This window comes from Mus caroli, unplaced genomic scaffold (assembly GCF_978045245.1).
Source record: "Mus caroli unplaced genomic scaffold, Mus_caroli_1 scaffold_5, whole genome shotgun sequence".
NCBI classification, from domain to species: domain Eukaryota; kingdom Metazoa; phylum Chordata; class Mammalia; order Rodentia; family Muridae; genus Mus; species Mus caroli.
Window position 1 is genome coordinate 65,249,265 of NW_028227260.1, and position 13,690 is coordinate 65,262,954.

At 42.5% G+C, this 13,690-nt stretch overlaps 1 long non-coding RNA gene and 1 pseudogene across 5 annotated transcripts in view; both read right to left on the reverse strand.

Annotated features, from left to right (window-relative positions):
- The window catches only part of LOC110287378 (uncharacterized), an 80,297-nt gene extending 75,208 nt beyond the window's left edge, over window positions 1-5,089 (reverse strand). For 2 of the 4 annotated variants that reach the window (XR_015047157.1, XR_015047156.1), the window contains exons 1-2: window positions 4,896-5,089; window positions 1,973-2,128 (exon numbers count right to left, since the gene is read on the reverse strand). This is a non-coding gene — a long non-coding RNA (uncharacterized LOC110287378). The remainder of the gene's footprint in view (window positions 1-1,972; window positions 2,129-4,895) is intronic. The other 2 variants (XR_015047155.1, XR_003835707.2) reach the window with 2 other exon arrangements.
- A 3,566-nt stretch (window positions 5,090-8,655) lies between these two features.
- LOC110287366 (small ribosomal subunit protein eS12-like) overlaps window positions 8,656-13,690 on the reverse strand; it is a 39,170-nt pseudogene continuing 34,135 nt past the window's right edge. The window contains exon 2 of the transcript XR_015047160.1: window positions 8,656-9,075. The product of XR_015047160.1 is annotated as a small ribosomal subunit protein eS12-like (transcript). The remainder of the gene's footprint in view (window positions 9,076-13,690) is intronic.

Sequence of the window (13,690 nt, forward strand, 5' to 3'; positions counted from 1 at the left end):
CTTAAAAAAAAAGATTATAATAAAACAAAGAAGACCTATACTGCCAGTCTAAAGCAGTCAGTGGTGGTTCCTGTTCACGCAGTAATGTTTTAAAGATTAGGGGGGGAAGGAGGGGAGACAGGAAAAATATTCAGAAGAATGATCAAAACTGAAACCACAAACACTAAGTTGACTATCCCAAGGAAACTTAGGTGCCATGGCTAATCTCTACAAGGACTCCCTGCCTCAAAAGAAAATGAAAACTGTAAGGGCTTAGAATGTAGCTCAGTGGGAGAGTACTGCCTACCATGTTCCATTGTGAGTTCCATCCCTAATACTGGGGAGGGGGGTGTTTAGAAAAAAAGAAAACCAAAAGAATATACAAAAGGATAACACACCAACAGTAGATTATTTCACCAAACTGGTACTATCCAAGGCCAGTAATAAAAATCAGTGTGGAAACTGGGCAGTGGTGGCACATGCCTTTAATCCCAGCACTTGGGAGACCAAGGCAGGTGAATTTCTGAGTTTGAGACCAGCCTGGTCTACAGAGTGAGTTCCAGGACAACCAGAGTTACACAGAGAAACCCTGTCTCGAAAAAACCAAACCCAAACCCAAACCCAAAAACCAACCAACCAACCAACCAAACAAACAAACAAACAAAAATCAGTGTGAAAGCTGTGTGGAGCACATCTGTAATCCTAGCACTTGGGAAATGAAGACTAGAGGGAGGATCAGGAGTTCAAGGAAAGACTCAGCTACCTGGGGAGTTTGGGGCCAGCCTGAGTTACAGAAGATCCTATCTCAAAATAAGACAAAAACAATGTGCTAATATGTTAAAAATAAACCAGTATAAACTGGAAATTTGTAAAGTCTTGCTTATGTAACAGTAGGGGGGAAAGTCACTATTATAGTTCTACAACAGCAAAGTGATAAATGTATGACAAACTACTATATGCTGAAAACTAAAACAAAGCAAAGCAAAGCTAAAGGGGCCTTAATGGAATGTGATGCCCCAAGACTGACCTACAGATGAAAAGCAATCCAAAACTCCTAGCAGAAAATTTATGGACACTAACTTACTGTGTCAAAAATTTATAGATGATTTCTGCTTTACAGTACAGAATGCTCAGAGCTTGAAAACTGTCATTCTAGCCAGGCATGCTGGTACACACCTTTAGCCCCAGCACTTGGGAGGCAGAGACAGAGGCACAGGCAGGCAGAAACACTGTGAGTCTGAGGCCAGCCTGGTCTACATAGTAAGTTCCGGAACAGCCAAGTCTATGTAGTGAGACCTTGTCTCAAAGAAATAAATAATGATAAAGCAAGCAAACAAAGAGCCTGGGCACAGGGAGAGCGATGCCATGGAGAGTCCAAAAATTCTTCATGATCTCTACCTCCAGGACTACTACCAGGTTTTCACGATGAACATCGGAGAAAAATCCCATATGCTTAGGAGGGTGCAACGACCTTCAAATATATTCAGCCATTTCAAAATACATAAAAGTGTTCTGTACTGAACAAGGCTCCTGCTTAAAAAATAAACTGCTTTGTCAAGGACTAAAGGAGATGGGAAAGGGGACAGACATATCTGCGTACCCAATTCCAGCCTGAAGTTTCCAACCCACAGCTCTCTTGTCATCACATCTCACTTACATGGAGGGGGAGAGATAACTAGGAGGGTGGGCAATTGTACTTCACAACCCAGGAGCACACAAGCAGTAAAAGACAGAATAACCAGGGGCATTCAGAACATGTCAAATCACCACGTATCTTACTACCACACCACTATAGGCCTATGTACTGTAGTTCCTTATACTGGTTACATCATACTTGACTTTCAAAAAAAAACCTGAGAAATGAGAGGGGGGAGACAGACAGAGGAGAGAGACAGAGACAGAGACAGACAGAGAGAATACAAAGCACATGCCCTTTAACTGTCAAATTGACACAGTCTACAGTCATCTGAGAGATTGATCAAATCACACTGGCCTGATGGGTGACATCATTCCCTGGGTGAGTGGTTCCGGGATGTATAAGCAAGCTAGCACGCACTGGTAAGCCAGCAAGTCGTATTCCTCCATGGTTTCTTCTTCAAGTCCCTGCTTGAATTTCTGCTCTGACTTCCTTCAGGGGTGGATTAATGATCTGGAAGTACAAGCCAAATAAATCCTTTCTTCCTCTACTTTGCCTTTGGTCAGCGTGTTATATGACAATAGTAAATAGTAAAACAAGACAATAAAGACAACACAGTTTAAAATTTAAAAACCCAGCATGTATTAGTATCAGACTTAAATACGTACTGAAGGTTGGAATTATTAAACTGAAATATTTGTCTGTTTTTCAGTGCCTGTTCAATGGCTGAAAGTCAATTAATAGCCATAAGTTTGATGGATCAGGTCTGAAGCAGAAAGATTGGGAATTCCAGGCCAGCCTAATCCACATAGCAAGACCCTGTCTCAAAAACACAAGAAAGAAATTGATATGAACACAGTCTCAGAGCCCTTGTTATTACCTGAACGGTGGAGCAGCAGGATATTTTTCTCCTGAGCCTTACAAAGGTCATATTGGGGGAGTCACATGTAGAGTCGCATACTGGAGCCTAATCTGCTGGATTTCTTGCCTTCCAATCTCCATAGAACTTGTTAAGTGATGGTACTGTTACATCTTAGAAAGGGTCAGATTCATCACTGATGTCCTGATAACCCTCTCGCTGGGACCACACATATGACTGTTTGAAGGCATGGTCTTTTCTCATAATTGGCTGATTGACTTTCAGTAGCTGAATCAAAGTCCTGAACCACTGCTGCTGTGCAAAAAGATCCATCGACACAGTAACGTTTTTACACAAGTGGAAATAACATTCTAAATTTGAGTCTCGGGCGCTATATTATTTACTCTTCAAAAGTGCCATCAGTGTCCCAAAGAATATAGCATTCCCAAGATTCAAATATGTGACTTCCTTTGCCTGCATGCAGAACCATTTAAAGTGACTTATAGTGTAGCCGCCCACGTAATGCCCTGTTCAAAGCTTCCTTTGTTTATGCAGTGGTAACAGTTGCCCTGTATCTATAATTAATAAAGATTAATTGCTGATGTAGACTATTCTGGTCTTAGTAAGATCCTATGCAAATAGAAATTATTACTTTTAATTTTGTTTTTATTTATTAAAAATTTAAATGAGATTTATTTCATTTTGTGTTTGTGCATCACGTGCCTGGTACCCAAGGAGGTCAGAAGAGGATTTGGATCACCTGGAACTTGAGTTACAAAATATTGAGAACTCCCATGCAAAATACCAGCCATGTTAGAGCCTCATGTACAAAAAAATTAAGTGGAGAAGCTGAGCTTATAATCCTAGCTACTTGGGAGGCAGAGGCAGAGGCAGAAAGATTTCAAAATCAAGACCAGCCTGGGTTACTACACATAAAGTAAGAGAGACAAGCTGGGCATGGTGGTACAAGCTTGTAATCCCAAAGCTTGGGAGCTAGAAATGGGTAGTGAGGGTCATGGACAGTCTCAACTACAGAAGACTTCATTTGGGGGGGAAAAGGGGGATAGGGGGCTCAAAAAATGGGCTTACGACCGCCTGGAACTCGAGTTCCACAGGATTCTATGGCTTCTTCTGGCTTCCATAACTGTACTCATGTGCACATACCTACACACACAATTAGAAACAACTCTTAAAGTGGGGACAGACGTAGATCTAGTTCAGTGGTAGTGTGACTGTCTAGCAGCAGTGTCCTAGGCTCCACAACCAATACTAGTGGGGAAAGGGGGAACTAAGCATAATCACTAAACTAAAAATAATGGGTAATCGACAGGATGACAAAAGAGTGACACGCAACTGTGGATAGACAGGCAAAACTTCAACTCTAATATTAGTGTTTCATTTTATTCTCTGTGTTTGCATTTGTGTTAAATAGGTCATAATATATAAAGCTGCCAAAATGTTTTAAAAATAGCAAACATTCCTTTGTCACCCTCATACATATATGAAAAAAAATGAGATCATATTATCCTACAAGTTGTTTTTAATGTAACAAGCTATCATATCATCTTTTATACCAAAGAGTCAAAATATACAGGCTTTTCAAACATCCTCCTATTAATGGATACACAGGTTGTTTCTCATTACTTACCACAAGAAGAGAACTGCACAAACATCCTCTTTTAGGTATCCTTATTTATATACTGATGCTTCTCTTTCTGAAGGACTGAGCCTTGAAAGTCAGATATTGGAACTTGGTACTCCATATATATATTAGTTTTCTAAATATAGCTACATCAATGCTTCCAAATGGTTGCAACAATTCATACTTTATTCAGCAATGCCTAGCTAAGGTACTGAAATGTCTTTTTGACCAAGTAAGCATCTAACAACAGAACACAGATCACCCTGTAAGGCCTATTAGAACAGATGCTCCCAGACCACATATTTAGTAACGTACTCTGGTTCTCATTTGGAGTACATAAAAAGGGCATAGGGGGGAAAGCGTATTATACCATAATTAATGTTACCAATAAGCTAGGTTTATCAACTACTAAGTGTTGATGAGAAAGAACTGAGGCCGTGTTTCGAGGCCTCTGGGGAGCTAGAATGAACACTCCATTTTGGAGACACTCACTATCCGTCAAACCCCAATTAGACAAAGGAAAACAAAAGGAAACCTCAAAACACGACCTCTCCTAGGAATTAGCCTCCCCAGCCTGACAGGCTCATCCGTGGAGGCCCGGTGATGTGGGCACTGATCACTCATCTATTGTGGGCGGAATAGGGGAGAAATCCGGAGTGCCAGCCGACTACTCGTCCAGCTCGGCAGACCATGCGGTCGGAGTGGTGACCGCTGCGGCAGGTCGGAGTGGTGACCGCTGCGGCGGCCACCTCTCTGGCAGCGCGAGACCCGGCACTCACCAGGGCATGTTCATTAATTGGCCAGTTTTTCCACTCTCCTTATTAAGTCATCCTCTAGCTGCCTGGCTAATCCCGGGAAGGACGAATACATGTGGACGCCGCCATCTTATAAGTTACAGAAGCCTGGCGCCGTGGAGGGGGGGTCAGGAGGGCGGAGAGCTTGCGTCACAGCCGAACTGTCCCTGAGCGGCGCGGCGCCGCGCTGTCAGGCTGTCCCTAAATGGCTGCTCCAGCAACGTGACCGGGACTGTCCTCTGTCGCTTCCGCAGACGACTGAGCGCTTGCGGTTCCTCTCACGGCTGCCTCTGTTAGCTTCTTTCACGTGCTCCCGCGTTTCTTGCCCGTCTTTAATTTGTTCTCTTGCCACCACCACCCCCCACCCAAATTCCTTTTTCTTTTTTGTTTCTGTAGAAGACCGGCTTGTGCTTTGCTCCCGAGATCTCTTTAGGAACCCCTTCTGTGTTTTTAGCCGCCAGCATGGCTGTAGCTGCTATAACTGCAATCTACATGTCACAGAGGCTAGGTGGCAAAGTAAACCACAGGCCTGGGAATGTCCCCTAGTTTTTGATAAAGACAGAGTTATACCTTGTCCTATTCCTATAGGCCACCTCACGGGGCCGAAGCTGACAATAACTCCTTTGGCTTTTGGATGTTCATACCAATACTGGTTACCACACAAATTAGAAAGGGATCCTGGGTTATCAATAAAGGCAGAGAACTACACTTCCATTTAAAAAAAGAAAGAAAGAAAGTCTCATTTTACCTATTGCACCACGAGGCACAGGGGCAGGAGCGAGTGCTCAGTGGTTAACAGTGCTTACTGCTCTAGCAAAGGATGCAGGTTCAGTCTCCGGCACATACTTCTCTCTACACAGATCTCTCTACACAGACAAACATGTATACGCTTACATATGGAGAGAACTAACTCTGGCAGGCTGTTCACTTGAACACACACACACACACACACACACACACACGAAGTAAATGCATGTGTGTGTGTATTTAAGTAAAACCATGTTGGAAAGTTGCCGAAGGAGCCTCAGTGAATATCTGCTTGAGGAAGGCTTTGCTAAGGCAACCTGGGACAGCTGTCATGGAGCCAAGGACTGTCCTCTCTCCAGAAGGGAGCACATTTTCCCTTACACTGGTTTCCCTCTTTCCCAAGACAGCAGAGCCCTGGCTTCTTTTCATTCCATTGCAGGCAGTTCTTTCCTGTGCGAGCTCTCCTCAGCTGTAGCCAGAATTTGCCTGTTTGGAATCCTTTCTTCCTCCTAGAGTTTCTCTGAGATGGCAAGTTTGTGGAAATTATTACACACACACATACAAACACCCATGGCCAAGACAATCAATTTGATATGCTCCTGTGACTATAATCACTTTATTGCCCCCCCCTTTAAAATTTTAATCTAGATTCCCTTCCCCCTCTCTCCATGTGCTCATGGCCGGCCTTTAGTTCTCTTCTCTCTCTCTGTCTCTCTGTCTCTGTCTCTGTCTCTCTCTCTCTCTCTCTCTTTCTCTCTGCCTTTCCCTGCCTGCCTCTGCTACCCTCTTAACTCCCCTCCCCATGCCCTGAATAAACTCTATTCTATACTAAAAAAAATTAATCTAAATATAAATCTAAATATAATTACATATTCTCCCCCATTCCCTTCTCCAATTCCTCCTATGTTGTTCCTCGCCACTACACACACACACACACACATTGCCTCTCAAATTGTATGGCTTTTGTATGTATGTGATTTTTCCCTGGGTGCGTATTTAGTTTCTACTTATCTTTGTTGTTGAACACCCCAAAAGCAGGGCTGGGGAGTTGGCTCAGTGTGTAAGAGTACTTAATATTCTTGCAAAGGACTGGGGTTCAATGCCTAGCAGCTGCATGAGGCTTGTCACCTCCTCTGACACCATGCACGAGTGTGGTACACAGACCTATATGCAGGCAAAACACTCACACACATAAAAATTCTAAAAAAAAAAATTTATAAACTTAAAAAAAACAAAAGCCAAACATAAAAGTTGATTGAGGGGTACCTGGGAGCCCAACTGGCTGCGTTTCCAGCTTCACTCTAATTAATGTCTGTGGCAAAACTGTTGCAAAACGAACCTAGGAAAGTGGGACTCCAGCTAATTTTTAAAGATTTGGCTTTTCAGGCATGCATAGTTTTGTTGCTCTTCTGTTTTTGAGACAGGGCCCCAGTTATTCCAGGCTGGCCTCAACTCATTATGTAGCAGAGAATGACTGTGAATTCCCAATTCTCCTTCCTTTCCTGGGCCTCACTTTATCTTCTACAAACGTCTTGTGACATACTCAGGCCTTTGGCAATAAACTAAAACTTTCTGGATTTTTCCCTCATCACCCCTTTTTGTCCATTTGGGAACAATCTTTTAGTTTTAGGATAAAAACCTTATACTCTATTCTCATCTAAAAGTATTTCCTTTATTTCCTTTGATTTTCTTTATATAAATGACCTATAACTTCTTACAATATTTTACATTTATTTATTTTTGTGTTTGAGAAAGACCAAGGGGGGGAGAAGAAGAAGAAGAGAGAGAGAGAGAGAATGTATATGGGTGTGTCCCCCACATAGTTTCCAAGGATGGAGCTCAGGGTGTCTGCCAGGCTTTGAGGTAAGCTCCTTATCAGCTGAGCCATCTTTCAGTCAAGACTCAGCATGTGTGTGTGTGTGTGTGTGTGTGTGTGTGTGTGTGTTACTAAGGACGGAATCCATGATTTTCTAATTACATGCTAAGCCATAGCTCTACCACTGAGCCATATTGCCAGCCCCAAGAAAAATGTTTTTCTTTCTTTCTTTCTTTCTTTCTTGGTATCTCAAGATAGAGTTTCTCTGTGTAGCCCTGGCTGTCCTGAAGCTTGCTCTGTAGACCAGACTGGGAATCAGAAATCCTCCTGCCTCTGCCTACTGAATGGTGGGATTAAATAAAACTATTCTTTAATATTCTAAATGAAAATCAAAGAAAAGCTGAGCAAGGTGGTGCTTGCCTAAAATTCCAGAATTTGAGAGAGTTAGGAAGGAGCATCAGGAGTTCAGTTCAGCAACACAGTAAGTTCCAGATCAGCCTGAGTTACATGAGACCTCGTGAAAGAGGGGTGGAGAGCAAAGCCAAGGCAAACCATGAGGCTGTATATGAAACATAGGAGACAACATGTTATCAGTCTTTGAAACAGTCCTGTGTTTTCATTTAAGTTGCACTGTTGTTAGAAATTTATGTCCTGTTAGAACAGGTTTTCAGAAAGTGCTTTTGCTAAAAGTATTGATGGCCTACTTGGCTTCACAAGGTAACCAACCACAGGATTAAAGACTTGAGTCTCTGCCTTCATTTTGAGTCTGTCTTTCCCTTCATCTCAAACTCCTGCTTGACTGTGCATAAGCATATTAATAACAGATGGAGTGTCTTCCTAAATTATTTCATTCATCCTTAGTCATGTTGAACTCCAAGAAGAGCAAAGCCTCCCAGGACAGACCTTCTTCCATATGAGGACAATTATCCAGGATGCAAAGCAAAAGTAATCAGTTTATGCTTCAAACATGAGACACCCTTTAAAAAACCAAGAACTCTCTCAAGACACAGTATTGTCTCAAGCTCAAAGTAATTCTTCTGCTGGGATTATAGGTGTGTGCTACCAAGGCTAGTCAAGATGAGGGTTTCTCTGGGCTATCTTGCAGTACCACATGACACAATAATTAGTGAGACTACACCTTGAAGAAAATTACTTATTTTTTCTTAATGAGCTACAGTTTATTTATTTCTTGCACTGGAAGTATTCCTCGATGACATCCTTGGCCTGAGATTCTTTGCCACAGTCCTTAACCACTACGCAACTGCAACCAACCACCTTCCGTGGTTTCCCCTCGATCGATTTTACAGAGGCCTACCCATTCCCCTAGTTTCTTGTTGTCATCAACCTTTATCAGGTTGATTTGGTGCTCAGCACAAAGTACCTCCACCAGCTTGACATACATGGGCTCATCACAGTTGGATGTGAGCACACAGAGATGGGCTTGGCGCTTGTCTAACTAAGGCTTTGGCAGCTTCGCATATGCCACGTGCTAGGCCATCGTGGATGAGGGCGGTCTTCAGCACCTCTTGTAGAGCAGTGTTGACATCCATTACACCTCCAGCAGCTATGCCTTCCTCAGCCATGGCGCACCTGAGCTTCCACCTCCGCGCAAATTGATGGAGGCAGGGGGAAAAAAAGCGAAAATTACTTATTATGGGTACTCTTTGTTCTCTATTGAAATGTCTCTCCTATTTTTAGTTTAAATCTCAATACTCCAGCGATGGGGGCAGGCTCGTTGAACCCTTCTATGGCTCTTATCACTTGACCACCTTTGTCATCAGGTTATGCTACTCTAAGTTACTCCATGTTGTATAAAACATTATTAGCTCGTGAGGTCAAACTGCCAGTGGCCTACTCTTTAAAGAAAACTGAACCTGGATCGTCTGGAAAAGCAGCCAATCCCCTTAACTGTTGAGCCATCTCTCCAGTCCCCCCAAATGTATTATTATCTACTCTTTCTGTTTGTTTGTGTTTGTTTTCAAGGCAGCGTTTCTCTGTGGCCTTGGCTATACTGGAATTGCCTCAGTAGACTATGCTGGTCTCAAACTCAGAGATCCATCTGCCTCTAACTCCCAAGTGCTGGGATTAAAGGTGTGCACCTCCACTGCTCACATTCCATGGGTTTATCTTAATCACATCTCTTTTATTCATATTGCAACCTCACCAGTACTCTCAGTAATGTTATTTAAATAAAGCAAACAAACCTGGGACTAGAGACATACCTGGATGCTTACAAACATTTGCTACTCTTTCAGAAAATCCAAGTTTGGTTCTCAACACTATCAGGCAGTTGACAACCACCTATAACTTCAGCTCCAGGGACTTTGCTGCTCTCTTCTGGTCTTTGAGGGCACACACAGACCATATACATAACTAAAGTCAGAAATAAACCTTAAAAACTCAATACTTTTCAATGATGTAATGGGGATCTAAAGAGATGGCTCAGAGGTTAAGTATTTGCCATAAAAGCATGAGGACCAGAGTTCAAATCCCCAAGGCGTGAACCCATGTGAAGCCCTCCTATAATTGCAGCTATGAAAGGCTGAAATAGGGATCCCCAGAGCAAGTTGGCTAATAAGACGTGCCATATCAGTGAGCTCTCGGTATGGCTGAGATCTTGCCTCAGTAAACAAGGCAGAAGAATGATTGAAGACTTAAACTTAGGCTGATATATGCACACACATATACATATGAACTTATACACATGTGTATCCACATGTATACACGTGTATCCACATCTGTGGACAAAATGCATATACACACAAACATGGAAAAGGCAAGGGTAGAGTGGGAAGATGAACAAATGTATTCTTTGCTCTCTCAACCTTGGTTATAAAATACTTCCTTTAAATAACAGAAACTTCAAAAACAAAACAAAACAAAACAAAACAAAACCAAATCAGGTATATAGCTACTACTGCTGGACTTCAGTCCATGGCCCTCCCAATACCCACTCATATCTTTCCTTCATCTTATTCAATAAGCATTCTTAAGTTTTCTGTAATATAAATCAAGAATCACAACATTATATAACTAGAGAGAACTCTGCGGTTCTGAGGATTCCTCAGGTTGCATAATTGTGACCATCAACTTGCATTGCCTGCTCCTGTGCCAAGACTATAACACCGGAGTATGTAATCCGGAGTATGAGCTGAGAAGGGAAAACTGATGTGGCAAGTGGAAGAACAGGTATAGAATCTATATATTTATTTACTTATTTATATATAATAAATACTTATTACTTATATCTGTGACACATGCTTGTAACCACAACACTTTGTAGGCAGGAAGTTCACCATAAATTCAAGGCTAGTTTGGTCTACATAGTGATTTCCAGGTCAGCTTAAACAGTCCTTGGAATAAAACAAAATAAAGGAAGCCATAGAGATGGCTTAGCAGCTAAGTACACTTGCTGCTACAGCAGAGGCCCACATTAAGCTCACACTCCTCTGAGATCCATCCACCATGCCTCTGCCTCCCAAGTGCTCGTATTAATGGAATGGATCATTACATCTTCCCAAACACATTATTATTTGTATTTACATTTGATTATTATGTGCCAGGAGGGTTTTGCTTTTTGTTTTTTTGTTTGTTTTTGGTTATAATTGGTACTCTATAAGCTTCTTGTATGTTTATAGGCTTCTCTTTCTTTATTCTTTTCTTTTTATGAATGAGGCAATTTATTAATCCAGTATTATTTGTTCTAATGCTTCTTGTTGGCAGCTGCCACCTGTTCAGCGATCCTGTCCAGATGTGTTTCCTGTCCCTGAGGTGCTAGCTTGCGGCCCCCATCTCTACCCTTTTCCACCATTTTCAGCCCCTCCAGGGCTTGGAGGACCCGGCAAGCCACATTCTCAGAGCCTCTGTCTGCTTAAGTGGCTGGGCCTAACGCCATTCCTCGGTCCTCTGCCATCCTTCATAGATCTTGGTCACGGAACCAACCCCTGCACTACTGGAGGTACAGGTCCCGAGTTGTGGAAGCAGCTCGTGGGTAGAACCAGTTCTCATCATATGGGGCAAGCTCTTTATGTTTGGCCAGGCTTGACTGTGTCCACACATTCCTGGACTTTCAGCTTCCTGGACTTTTTGAGGAAGGCTGCCAGCGCTCTGACGAACCTGATGGTTAACATCTATTTTTTTTTCATTTTTTTATTGGCTATTTATTTCATTTACATTTCCAATGCTATCCCAAAAGTCCCCCACCCACTCACCCACCCACCCACTCCCACTTCTTGGCTCTGGCGTTCCCCTGTACTGAGGCATATAAAGTTTGCACGACCAATGGGTCTCTCTTTCCACTGATGGTCGACTAGACCATCTTCTGATTCATATGCACCTAGAGACACGAGCTCCTGGGGGGTTAACATCTTTTACAGTAACTCCAGGCATCGTTCAGCCTCCATGCTGCCAGCCAGGGGAAAGGGTGGCATCTCTTTAGGTTGGGAAAATTTTCTTCTGATTTTGTTGATATTTTTCCGGGACTTGGAGCTGGGGACTCACTTTCTATTACTATAATTTATAGGTTGGTATGCCTGTTTTATGACGTGCTGGAGATTGTTTTTTATCTTATATAAAGTCTGTGAAGTTGCACATGAAAGCCTGATCTTTAGATCCCTAAGCACTGAAATTACAGGCAGTAAAGATCTGTCTGGTGTGAGTGTAAATCTTGAACTTTGGTCATCTGGAATATTAAGCATCTCAGGAGTAATCTAAGAGTAGTCTTAAGTGCCATAATTGATCACTTCTTAGGTCTGGGGACTAAAGGCATGCACCACCTCCACCTGGTTGACCACACTTTAAGAGATAGCATTGTATAGGGGCTTTCTAATATTTTCTAGGGTTGAAGTCTATTGCCATCATGGTAGGGAGCAGGTCAGCATTCAGAAAGACATAGTACTGGAGTTTGACATCTGGTTCCACAGGTAGCAGGAAGCCAACCACCGGCCCTGGCTTGGGCTTCTGAACCCTCAAAGCCCACTCCCTAGTGACTTATGTCCTTCCGAATCCTTTGAAAGCAGGGTCACCTCCTCCCCACTCCTGATGGCTTAGTGGTAAAATGTCTGAGGCTATGGGAGTCATTTCTTCTTACATGATCTTTGCTAGATTGATTTCTGTATAGGGTGAGATAATACCAATATGCTAAGGATCACTTGGCCAAGTGACTGTATGTCTCTTACATATGGTGTTTGTACCTTTGTTGAGTAGTGGATGGCTGTCTCCAGGTCCTCTATTCTATCCCACTGATTTACAAGCCTACCTATGAGCAGTAGCATGTTGACGCTGTGGTGCAACCTGTTCATTTGAAGCTTTGTCATGTAGCTCAATCTGGTCTCCAATTCTCTATGTGGCTATTTCTGATCATCCTTGTAACTCCCAAGGGCTGGGATTCACAGGCATGAGCTACTTACCATGTCACATATTTTTTAAAACTATGTGAATGTCATTACAATTTGATGAGTATAGCGCTAAATCCATAGATGGGTTTTTGATGCAATTTAAGACAACATTATGTTGAATCATGAACTTGGGAGTGTTTCTTCAACCGTTTTATACCAGATCAACCCCTCTCCCAATATACGTTAGAACTGCAAGAAATATAGATTTCCTGGAGCGACTGGATGCCTGATCTACCTATAGTTGTGGCTCCAACTTTCTCTCTGTTCACAGAGCCAGTAGTGTCATTGAACAGCTCTTCCTTCAAAAAACAAACAAACCTTTTCTCATAATTTATTTTGATCATTTTTCCTTCCTCCAACTCTTCCCCACTCATCCAAATCCACATTCATTTTCTTGAAAACAAAACGAAAACTGTCCTGTTTTGTCTGGATGGTGTTTTCTTGGAGTCATTTACCGCAGTCTTTCTGACTCCTTATCTTCATAGATGCCTGAGCATTGAAAGAACGGGCTTGATGAAGACATCTCATCTAGGACCAAGTGTTCCAAAGTATCTTACTCTCTGCACACTGGGAGACCATTTCTTAACTCCCATTTCTGTTTCTTGCTGCTTTGTAGTGTGTCCTTGTTTCTTGACCCATTATCATCATCATCTTGTTCTTCCTTCTCCTCCTCTTTGAATTTGCATGAAGAATTCCTCAAGATTACTATTTTACCCCAGGTGCATTTTTAATCTTAATGTTAAGAATATGCAATGAGGCAGGCAGTGGTGGCACACGCCTTTAATCCCAGCACTTGGGAGGTGGAGGCAGGTTGATTTCTG